The sequence below is a fragment of the Pholcus phalangioides genome, unplaced genomic scaffold (genome assembly GCF_987345545.1).
Source record: "Pholcus phalangioides strain wild (caught in Gottingen) unplaced genomic scaffold, Ppha-v1.0 ptg000017l_1, whole genome shotgun sequence".
NCBI lineage: Eukaryota > Metazoa > Arthropoda > Arachnida > Araneae > Pholcidae > Pholcus > Pholcus phalangioides.
The window spans coordinates 51,202,915-51,214,903 of record NW_028301610.1 but is presented as its reverse complement, the minus strand read 5'-3'; positions in this window follow the sequence as shown (position 1 = coordinate 51,214,903).

Sequence of the window (11,989 nt, the reverse complement as noted above, 5' to 3'; positions counted from 1 at the left end):
AACTCCGTTCTAGAAGGAGACGTGCCCGGATGCGAAACCTCCCGCTTTGGAAAATTGAACTGCCAGATAACGAAGAGTCAAAGGCCATCTTCGATCTTAAACAGCTAGCCTTCGTAGCTGTCACCATCTCTAGGTTCAAAAGGAACCCCAATAGACTTACGCCGAGACAGTGCTATCGGTGCCAGTCATGGGAATGTGAGGGGAACCCATGTGACAGACCTCAGCGCTGCCTCAAATGTAAGGACTTTCATGCAGTTCGGACGTGTAAGAAGGTAGGAGGGATTGATCAACCAGAATGCTGTAATTGCGGGACGGTTGGTCCCCCCAGTAACTACCGAGGATGTGCCGCTTACAAGAAAGCCCTTGGAAAAATACACGCGGAAATATACGGGAAACCTCTGGATGTCCACGACAAAAATATTGCTCAACCAAGACACAAGAAATCGAGCGTTGAAGTGCGGACTGCCACCTACGAAAAGTCTGGTAGTCTACACCAACACAACTTTTCTTCCTCGTAGCGTGTGGGAAAATTTCCGAAGTCACAGGAAATTACAAAATGATAAAAAAATCAGCGAGACGTCATCTAAGTCCGCGAAATCCCACGCCGAAAAAGCAGGACAAACCCGGGAAAAAGGGCCGTCAAAATTCGTCCAAAGAAAAAACAGAGTTCCGCTCTACGGACTTGGTGAAAAATCAATCTACGGACTCCAGAAAAAACTTAGAAAAAATTCCTTCCGATGCAGAACTGACCTCCGCCAACCCAGATGCCGGCCAAGGAAGCTGACCAAGACGGCTCCACAATGATATCCTTCTCGGATGACTCGGCGGCCAGTTCAAATTCGACTTACGACATGTTTGAATTCGCTAAGTCTTGCATGGAGGACATTATGAAGTGCGCTTCAAAAAAGGATAAAAGATCAGGAAACCTGGATAAGTTCCTGACTGAAGCAGGGAACATTCTCATAAAATAAGCGACTTCATCTCAATTTAAAAATTATTTATCGGAAAATCTTCTAATTCTTCATTTCCTTTCACCATCTTTTGCTGTCAAAAAATTGAAAAATTCTCTTCAAAAAAAAAAAAATAATATTTTTTATTCTTCTCTTACTATCGTTTCCCAACTTTGAAATAACTGAACTGAATTAAAATTAATTTGCCAGTTCCGCGGCACAATTTTTGATGGCCGCTCTACTGGTCTTAGACGCGGGTCACTAAGGGAGTGACCTATTTTGGAGCGTGTGTGTGAGTGTATGCAAAGTGTGTGTAAGCTGTGGTGTAAGGACAAAATTGGGAGTTTAAAGTTCAAGTTCCGGCCTAACTTAATCACAGGTAAAATGCCACCATGACCTGCGGAATGCAAGGATTTTCACGCCGAGTCCTGCCCTCAGGGCTATTACAGCGGCTTACGAAAGGCCTGGCAGCTAAATGTCAATGGGCCAAGAAATAAATTTCCTGACCCAAGGGCCACGGTCAAGATAGGGTCGAATCCGCTTAAATTTAGAATTTTCGTAATTTCTGCAGGTAGAGTGCCAACACAACCTTCGATGTTAGTCTTTTTAGTAGGTTAGAAGAATGAGCTGTGAAGAGCCGTGATGATCTTTCTAAGTCCGGATACAATGCGACAGGTTATCTGGAGAGCGAGGCAGGTCCACGTCCGTTCATCAGCTACCTAGAAAAGAAAGTGAGTGTGTCTATGGGAACGTTGAAGAAAGAAGAGAGTAGGTGTGTTTTTATTGGCCCGCTGTGGCAAGGCTTGTGGTTGGTCAATTCTGGTTCTGCAGGTTAGGATCGGTGACCTTCCTGGATGTTAGAGATTAGTGAAAGATAACGTGTTAAAAGACAGAATAGGGACTTTTTTTGTATTTTTCAAAGTTTTTATTGTATATATGACTGAGTATATGCATATATACGATTTTTTATTTTTTTTTTATATATAAGGAAAAGAATAAGATAGGTTTATATACAATTTCTGCAGGAGCAGCCATAACCAAAAGTCAACAATGCATTCATATATATAAAGTGTCATTACAGCGCCCTCTTTAGGTGGAGAAGTATACTAGAGGTTCTGTTCCCAAATTAGGGACAGAATATTTCTTGGCCTGGGGAAGTTCAGGATTTCATCCGATGGATATGTGATGAGGTCTCTTATGTGTGGATATTCCGAATTTTCCACTTGTTCGTAGAAGTTTGTGGCTATTTTTAGAATGAAGGCATCGATTGTTTCAGTAAATTGGAGATCTCTTCTAATATCAGAATTTCTGATATAGTAAGGAACTTACTTAAGGAGGCAAATCTCCTGAGAGTTTTGTTTTCGAAAGTGAGCAGACCCTTTCTAGTGACCTTGTGGGCCGAGGCCCAGACCGGGGCTGCGTACGTGACAACAGGGCGAAGAATGGTTCTGTAAAGAAGAAGTTTATTTTTAAGGGAAAGTTTTGCCTCGGGGAAGGTGATGCATTGTCTTTCCTGATGAAAGCAGGATTTTTCAGATTTATACTGTTCTGGAACAAGATGGCGAATTCCTCAACAGGATCAGCATTGTTTTCCTCGACACTTGTGTCTGGCGAGAAGGATGGAGATGAGCTCTTGGGCACCATTGTCGCGTTTTCCCAAGGAGAGCTTGTTCTCTCGACCCCTTGGATTGGCTTGGAGACAGGTTTCTTTCTGCTGTCATCGGTTTTCTCGGACCTAGAATATGGAGAGAAGCTGCATTTTCTGTAATTCGCTGTGTGAAACAGCTTGCAGTTTGTGCACTGCGGTTTGTCGATGCCTCTTACGTTTGGGCAATCTCGGGACGCATGGTGTAGGATGCATTTCACGCATCTTTCTGTTGCCTTGCAGCCGGAGGAGTGGTGCCCCCACGTCTGGCAGCGAAAGCACATGATATGCTTGGGAGGGCGGTGAGTCCGGAATCGCTCAACCCTGATTCGGAGACAGTCCATAGACTTCAGTTCAAGCAGCTTGGCTGATCGCGGCTCCTGGGGCATGTCTACCCGCCAAAGCGGTAGTTTAGCCCCGTCTCGGCGTCGTCTGATCTGCTGGGCTTTTATAGGCTGATGTCCTGCTTCCTGTAAAGAAAAGAGCACATCCTCGTCGGACGTGTTTGGGTCTAGTCCTCTGATGACATAACTGTCAGGTTTCTCGCTGTCCAGCAAGAACGAGTGAAACTCGATTTTTTTCTCGGTGCAATGTTTGGTAATTGCCCGGTGGTCATTTTCAGACTCGGGAAAGACCGAGATCTTCCCTCTTCTGACTTCGGCCTTGATGATGCCGGCACATACCGTCTCAAGTTCGCAGGAGATCTGCCGCCATTTTCCACCGGAAGAGATGATGATCGGTGGAATCTTCCTTCTCCTGGATTGGCCGGTCGTAGCTGGGGTCGCCATTGGCTCTTCATCTGGTGAGGGCGGGGCTAGTTGCTCCGCTTGACTGGCCGTCGTATCGTTCAGTGAGGTGTTCCCCGAGGGCGGGAAGGGCACCGGCGAGAACAGCGGCGGCGGGGTGGTCCTGGTACCTGAAATAGCAATGTTAGGGTTTGGCGTTTTGTCCGGGCCCTTGCCTCGCTTTCTCTTGACGTTGCAGGAATTAGGATCCACAACGTTCGTGAGAGTGTACATGTTTTCAAAAACACGCTGCTTGGTATCTTTACTGAGTTGGCCTTTCAGTCTGAACATCAGCCTGGTTCGGAAGAGGGTGTCCCTGAGGAGGGCATCGTCTCGGCAGGTTCGCTTGGTGTCTGGCCGCTTCGAGATTTCTGCTGTTTCAGAGATCCCTTTGAAGAAATCGCCAGTTTCCACAAGTAATCTTTCGAACTCGGCTTGGTCAGTAGGTTTGTCTCCGTCCTCTCCGACGTACTTCCAGAAGCCGTGCTCCAGGGCTTTCCAAGCATCCCCATATTTCGGGATGATCTTAGTATGTAGAACACAGCACTTCAGTATTCCGGTCGTCATACCTGAAAAGAGAAAGAACGGTGCATGCGAAACGCTAGGCTATCTAAATGTGCGAGAGCTAGAACCTCATGTCTGCACGCTGTGGCGTCTCGAACCAATCTGGTTTTTGTTGTTCTTTTTCTTTTTTTTTGAAATTTATTTAACTTTGAAATAATCGATTAACTCTATCTCTAAATTTTCCCTTCTTCTACTAATAGTATCGATTTCAGGTCCAGCCAATGAGAGATGACCAGGACTCCGCAGCCAATCAGATGCGAAGCAGTGGCGTAGCTGAAGAAAAACCGCCTTTCTAGCTTTCTTCACAGCAGAAGATCGATCGCTGACCACCGAAGTGGACAGACGTGTAAAATAAGCTCTCCCGGTCAACGGAAATCTAGGCCTATTTCTCAACGTGGACAAGCACTAAGCCTTTTCGACAGCGTGGCGTGACAGCGTCTCTGGTGAACGCGCAAATCCACCGGGCGCAGTACAGAGCTACTCGCCCCTAGCCGGCCCTGAGCTGGCTAGTAACAGAGGAATAGCTGCATAGAGGAAATACTCTCTGATGACACGAAAGCAATAATCCGGGCATTGTAAAAGGTTTTACCCAACTTTACGCGTTTTTGTCGCTCCGTGCCATTCTCCTCCGAGGACGAGGCTGCGGCGGCGATAAACGGGTAAGTCCCATTACTGTACCCGCCTTTATTTAGTAGTAACTATCCGCTAGCGTTTCGATAAGTAGCCAGTAGCGTAGGTAACTGTATTTCATGCTCGCGTGAAGTTATGGCACCCGCGAAAACTAAACCGTGCTACGTGCACTCTCATATAATTCATGAGGAAACGATAGATAGATGGAACGAGGTGAAATACCTCCTCGATGAACACTCAGCAATGTCCGCTGAGGATCAAATAGATAATCTCGACGCGGCGACTATGGATTGCCTAGACATAGTGAAAACTAACTGTCCGAGCATGTCCAGAGCCATGGATCTAATACGCGAAGACGACGTGCCCTGCGCACTTGACGTTCTCTTCCGCAAAGTATTAGAACTAATGATAGCAGTCGAGGGCTGTACCTCGGATAACGAACTAGGGGCATCCCAGATAGAACTAATCGGGGCCCTCAAACTAATGGTGGCCAACGATTTCACCACGTGCGGAAAATTTCGCAAAAACGATAAGGGCAAAGAGCCAAAAAATAAAGCCCCCCGTAAATTTTCGAAAAAAGCAGGGGAAACGAAGGAAAAGGCAAAAAAGGATAAGGACCAAATCCAAAGCGCCGAAATTACGATCGAGAGGGGAGCTCCCGAAGTAACCCCAGTGGCCGACAGTTTAGCTCGCCCAGCAACATCGACAGATGGCGCTTCAAGCGCCCCGACGAACGTAAACATCAGCAGCGATGACGTCACGGTCACAGCTGATGTAAACATCAACACAGCGCCAAAAAAGAGCGTTACGACCGAGGAGGACCCGGACAATCCAAACCCTTGGAACCTAGTCAAAAGGTCCAAAAGAAAGATACCCCCCCTCCATATCACCAAGTATGGCAGCTGGGCACAAGTCTCGGGCAAATTAAAAGAAATTTGTCAACAACCCTTTGCGGCCAAAACCGCGGGTAAAAACCTGATACTCCAACTTCAGTCGGAGGACGATCACAGAGCGGTGACCAAGGCCTTCGAGGCAGAACAAATCCGCTTTAGTACATATTCATTACCATCGGATCGTACGATCAAAGTGGTAATAAAGGGCATGGAGCATAACGCTCTAAAAGAAGAAATAGAAGAAGCCCTAAAAGAGCTTGGGTTCGACCCAATTAATATCTCCCAACTTAAGAGTTACCGTGGGAGACACCCAAATAAAGAAGTCGTGCTTCTGCCAATATGGCTCGTCGAATTGCCACGCACGAACAAAAGCAAAGAAATCTACAACATAGATTGTATTAATTTCTTAAAAATTAAAATAGAATTCTATAGGCGTAGACAGGGCGTGGTCCAATGTCACTCATGTCAGTCATACAGACATGTATCGAGAAATTGTTGAAACGCCCCCCGCTGCGTCAAATGCATCGAAAGCCACCATACGACGCAGTGCAGTAAAGAGAAAGGAGCCGCGGATGTACAGTGCTGTAACTGCCTCGGCCGGCACCCGGCCTCATACCGCGGCTGCCCAAAATATCCCAAGAATATCAAGGGAGGGAGGAAACGAAGCACCAGCAGGCAGGATAAGATACGCCAAGGAACTGGCAGTGGCGTAAGCGCGCCCGCGAACATAAGGAACGCCCCCACAGAAGTGAGGAGAAAAGAAAAAGACCCGCGCGAGGCGAAAGGGAAAGAAAAGGAGCGCAGGGAGACGAGAGAGAAAAGACCAGCGGAGGAGGAAACCGATAACGTAGTGCCCCCCAGTGAGCACGAAACGACCCCTCCCCCCTCCCGTCTACCTCCGCAAATTTTCCTCCCCTGCCGCCGCGCAAGAAGATTGTTGCTAAGCAACCAGCTAAGGTCGCCGCAGGGAGACAGGACGAAACACGCCCAGCTCCGGTGGCAACAGTCAGAGAGGGAAAGGAAAAAGAGGTGGCAACGGTTGCCAAGATAAATAACAACAGCATCAGATGGGAGGGGCGTCTCCAAAGCGAAACCATTGAGGTAGACGACTCCGATGACTTCCCGTTAGGGGAACTAATGTCAACGGTGTCGGACTGCCTCCTTAAAATTGCCCTGGCCAGAACTAAAGCCGAGAAGATGACAATCTTCTTTAATATTTTTATGAAAGAAATCCAGAGGATAATCTTCAATGGCCACTAGGTACGTCACAACGCACAAAAATTTGAAGATAATGGCGTGGAACGCCAGAAGCATACTTGGTGATATGGCGGAACTACGAGAAGTTATAGACCGGTATAGCATTGACGTGCTACTAATCAACGAAACTTGGCTGAAACCTCAGCATAACGTTAGAATAGCCAACTACGATGTAATTCGGAAGGACAGGCTTTTTGACTCGGGAGGGGGGATCGCAGTGATTGTCAAACGTCACTTAGCATACAGAATTGTCAGCCTCCCAGACTCGAGAGAATTCGAAGCAGTCGCGATAGACATTCACAACAACAACAACAACGTGATTAGATTGGGCGCCATATACAAGCCCCCCCGTAACAATATTGACTACCGCCTACTTAACAGGTTCTTTGACTGTAGGCACCCGGCAATTCTCGCAGGGGATTATAACAGTAAATCGACACTTTGGCATAGCCGTAAATACAACAAATGTGGGAGGCTGCTTGAAAACTACTGCAGAAGCAACAACATTACACCACACGGCACGCTTACCCACACATATAATCCGGAGGATAACCGCAAACCATCAGATACCTTGGACATTGCTCTCACCAAAAATCTTAATTGCGCCTTGTCTCTTGAAGTCAAGCAATTATTTACATCTGATCACGACCCTCTCTTCATTGACTTGGACTTCCTTGTGGCCAGCGGTCAAACACCGAAGAGACAAGTGAACTGGGAAATTTTTAAACGACAAATGTCGACACTTCCCAGCCCGGATTATATACTCAAACCACTTGAGGTGATCGAATCCGCTGTAGAAAGCCTCACAGACACCATTAAATCCAACATCGACAATGCTACGAGAGTCTCCTCCCGGGACAACAACCCGTTGTCCCTTCCGAGTTACATCAGGGAGAGAATAAAGGAGAAAAACAGGCTACGAAGATGCTGGCAGCGAACCAGGGACAGGAGAAAATACAGAGACTACAAAACGCTAAAAAACACAGTCTCTGCAGAAATCCGAAACTACGTCAATGCTAGATACGAAAATTACATCAATGAGGCCTGTTGCGAAGATGGGTCGCTCTACAGGCTTTACAAGCAATGTAAACCCAGGTCCCCGACCATGGGCCCAATCCAAGGACCCAACGGGTTAGCAGCGTCTGACAGGGATAGAGCCGAGATATTTGCGGACTCACTTGAACAGCAGTTCAGCCCACATACAAACACCCCAGCTAACCAGATAGCCAAAGTCAACAGAGGGGTGGACAGATACTTTGCCTCCACATCATTCGAAAGTGGCACGGCGCTTTATCCAACCGACGAAACAGAAATAAGGGCCCTCATCAAAAAACTTAAGAAAAATAAGGCGCCCGGACACGATACAATTACTAATAGAGCCATCAAAGAGCTGCCGCCCAATATCATAAAAATAATAGTTCAACTTTTCAACGAGCTGCTTCGACATAAGCACTTTCCCAAAATTTGGAAATACGCAATAGTTATACTGATCCCGAAAGCAGACCAGAACCGAGATATTGCCACAAACTGGCGCCCAATCTCGCTCCTAAGCTCACTGGGCAAACTTTACGAAAGAGTAATTGTACGTCGGTATCACGAGTACAACGAGCAACATAACATATTGATCCCGGAGCAACATGGCTTCAGGGAGGGCCACTCTACTACGACGCAACTCTTGAGGGTCATTGAATACCTCCAAAGGGCCAGACTTAAACAAAAAACTGTCGCAATAGCCCTATACGATCTCTCCAAAAGTTTCGATAAAGTTTGGCACAACGGGCTATTGTATAAGCTGATTCGCATGAACTTGCCCCACAGCTTAATTAAATTTACCAAAAATTACCTCGAAGGGAGAACCTTCGCAGTCAAAATTAACCAGACCATGTCGTCCGCTCGCCCCATTAGGGCATCTATTGCCCAAGGAAGCGTTCTAGGCCCGGCATTACATAATTACTTTATGAACGACTTCCCGGTGAGCGACACAGGCCTCACGGCCCTTTACGCGGATGACAGCGCAGTCGCCGAGAGTCATTGGTCCCCTATGGGGGCATTGAATGCCCTTCAAGAGAATGCAAGGCTAATAGAAGAGTGGTGCGTAAAAAGGAGGGCGCAGCTCAACGCTAGCAAAACGATTTTTATGTGGATAACAGGGAAAAGACCGACGAACCTACCACAGAATGCAGCTCTGGTAATAAACGGTACCAGGATCACTCCGTCCGATACAGCCAAATATCTCGGAATTATCCTTGACAGACCGCTCTCCCTACGGGCCCACTGCAATGAGGCCATCAGAAGAGCTAATATAGCTGCAGCGATCATGAAAAAGAGATGCCAAGGTAGGGTATCTCTCTCACCCAAAAACAAAATAATTCTCTACAAATTGGTCGTAAGACCTACAATGACATACGGTGCCATCGCCTGGTTCTTTCATAGGGATGGCATCATTATAAAAATAGAGAGAGAACAAAATAAATATCTACGTAAAGTGCTCAAGGCACCATGGTTCGTGAGGAACCACCACATACGACAAGATATGAAAACAGAAACTGTTTTCGAATTCATCCAAAAACTGGCCAAGCGCCAGTATGAAAAAATCGACAGCTCCGACTTTGAGCACCTAAAACAGATTTCACCATATGATAGTGGCCAAATCCTCTCAAGAAGGAGACCGAAAAATATTCTCAGCTTAACACGCCCGAACGTCCCAGGACTCTAAAGAGCTCCCATCTCGTTCGTAATTAAAAAGCGCATAGCAAGATCACCATGACAACGCCCAGAGAGTAGAGAAGCGAAATAAAAATAAAAATGAGGTAAAGAAGCGAGGAGCACTACTCTGAAAAGAGAGAGAACCTCACTCCGGAAACAATAGGAGCAGCACATCCCCCCCCCCCACTGCGAAAGCCGGGGAGAAACGCGGGGACAAAAGAACAATAGGAGCAGTGTAAAATACACCGCAGATAAGAGGAAGGAGCTCTTATCAGGAGCAGCTAAGAAAGAAGAGAAAAAGAGGGAAAAGAGCATAAGTGGAAACCCTAAAGCGAAGAGCAGCTCTCCCACCAGGGGGAGCTGCTGTCGCAGCTCAATAGTAAATAAACAGTGAAGGGGCAAGGGGCAACGCCCCCACCCACCTACACTTGTAAATAGATAGGGAATGGGCCCGCCCAACCCAAACGTGTATATATTCGGTGGAGGTTTATTTAACCCTTTATATTCTTCTTATTATTTCTTTTAATGCACCTATGTAAATGTAAATATATATAAATAGAAAGTGATAAGATAAATTTGCAAACAAACTAAAACATGCAAGTGTAAATATTGTAAATAGCAGGCCCTTAGAAGACCCGTTTTTTACTCGCAAATACTCGTTCCCCCAGGAAATAGAAGACATACAGCTAATGGCCCAAGGCATAATCAAATAACGAATCTCGCAGCGGCGCCACAGGGCTCCCCAAGCGATCGAGAAAGTAAACAACTGAACCGTGCCAAGCCCGCAAGGGCAATAACTTCACAAAAGAGAAGTACTAAATATAATTTAGTCTGTAAACAACTATGGCTACACGCATCTAAACGCTAGCAGACGGCGAAGATAAATAAAGGGGGTATGTGTCACTACTGCAGTGACAATTGGCACCCCGTACCCACTACGTATGGTATTGGTATTGGTTCACAGCAGAAAGCACTAAAATAATAATCGTACTAAAAAATTGGGGTTGTGCCGGCATCTTTTCTGCAAAATTCGTTTAAATTTAACTTAATTTAAACATGACCAGGACCCTTTCATATTTACCCGAATTTGTCAACTTTCTTTTACACATGCACTTTTAACTCACACATACTCTCTTGTCTTTCTCTTCATACGTAGTCTCCGTGGCTACAATTTGTAAGCCCGCAGATGGTTCCCTTGAACCAGGCCCGGGAGGAAAAGTTTAATTCTGGTCTGGTCTGGCTGGAAGGCAAAGTTGTTAGGAAAATGGAAAGTTTTTTTTTTTTTTTAAATTATAAAGTTTTTTTGAAGAGATTTTTGGGTTTTTGGAAAGAGGATAGTGTGAAAATTTGAAAGAGTAGGAAGGACCTGATCCTAAAAAAGGCTTAGGATCCGGCGATCTTCCCACAAAGTTTTTCGGCCAGAGTTGAGAAGTCACGGTATAGTGACAGAGTTACGCCGTCAGTGATGTTGTCCTCTGTCATGTTCGAGACGAGATTTCTCAGTTCTAACACTGACTTCTGGGCAAGCTTCTCAAAGTTCTTAGGACGGCCCCTTGGTGATGACATCACAGGAACGTCGGTCAAGGAGTCAGCCGCTACCGGTGTCTTGGCCTGAGGCGGTTCGGCTTCGATGTGTGCCGGAGTTGCCGTCGGTGGTGCCAGGAGAGAAGTTTGCTGTTTTCGTAGAAATGCACTAAACTTCAGTTGTACTGGTCTTGGTAAGAAAGTTCTAGTGGATTTTTTCTTGCTCGGCCCGATGGTCATGGGCTGAATGTGAGAGTCCTTGGGAAGTCTCTTGTTGGTAGAGTTCCTATTTTTCCGGATCTTGAGAAATTCCGGACACTTTCTGAAGTTCGCTGGATGTGGTCCTACGCACAGGACACACTGGGGGGTATCTTGGTCTCGCACCTTACTGCACATTCCGGGCTCGTGTGTGTCCGTACATTTGATGCACCTGTAGTCATTTACGCAGGTTTTAGCAAAGTGCGAGAATCCAAGAGACCGCCTACATTTAAATTCGTCAAAGTTCCGGATATACTTCTCGACGGAGATCTCAAGATGAGAAATTTCGGTCAGTTGGAGTATTTGGAGATTGGATTCATTTTTTTCCAGAGAGATTCTCCAAGCGTTTGATTTGGACTTCCTGAATATTTCCGCTTTGGTGGTGGTGAAACCAAGTCGGCTAAGGGCAGATTGGATGTCCTTCGGGGGTGTGCTGGGTTCGAGGCCCCGAATTAGCACAGCAAAGAAGTCTGATTTTTTTTTTCGGTGGGATGACAAGGTTTTCAGACTCTAGCAGAATTCTTGCTGAGATTAGATCATCAGTTGTTCGGAAAGTAATCTGGTTGCCGTTCAGCTTGGCTGAGTAATGGTTGTGGCAAATTCGGGAGAGCTGGGCATCTGTATGCATCCACTTCCTGTTGCTTCGGATCGAGAGATTTTCTTTGGGGTCATCCGATTGGCTTGGCTCTGAGCATTGGCCAATGACAGGAGAGCTGGGATTTCTCTTGGGGATGATACCATATCACCCGCTGAAAAAACATACGGGACGGTTACGCT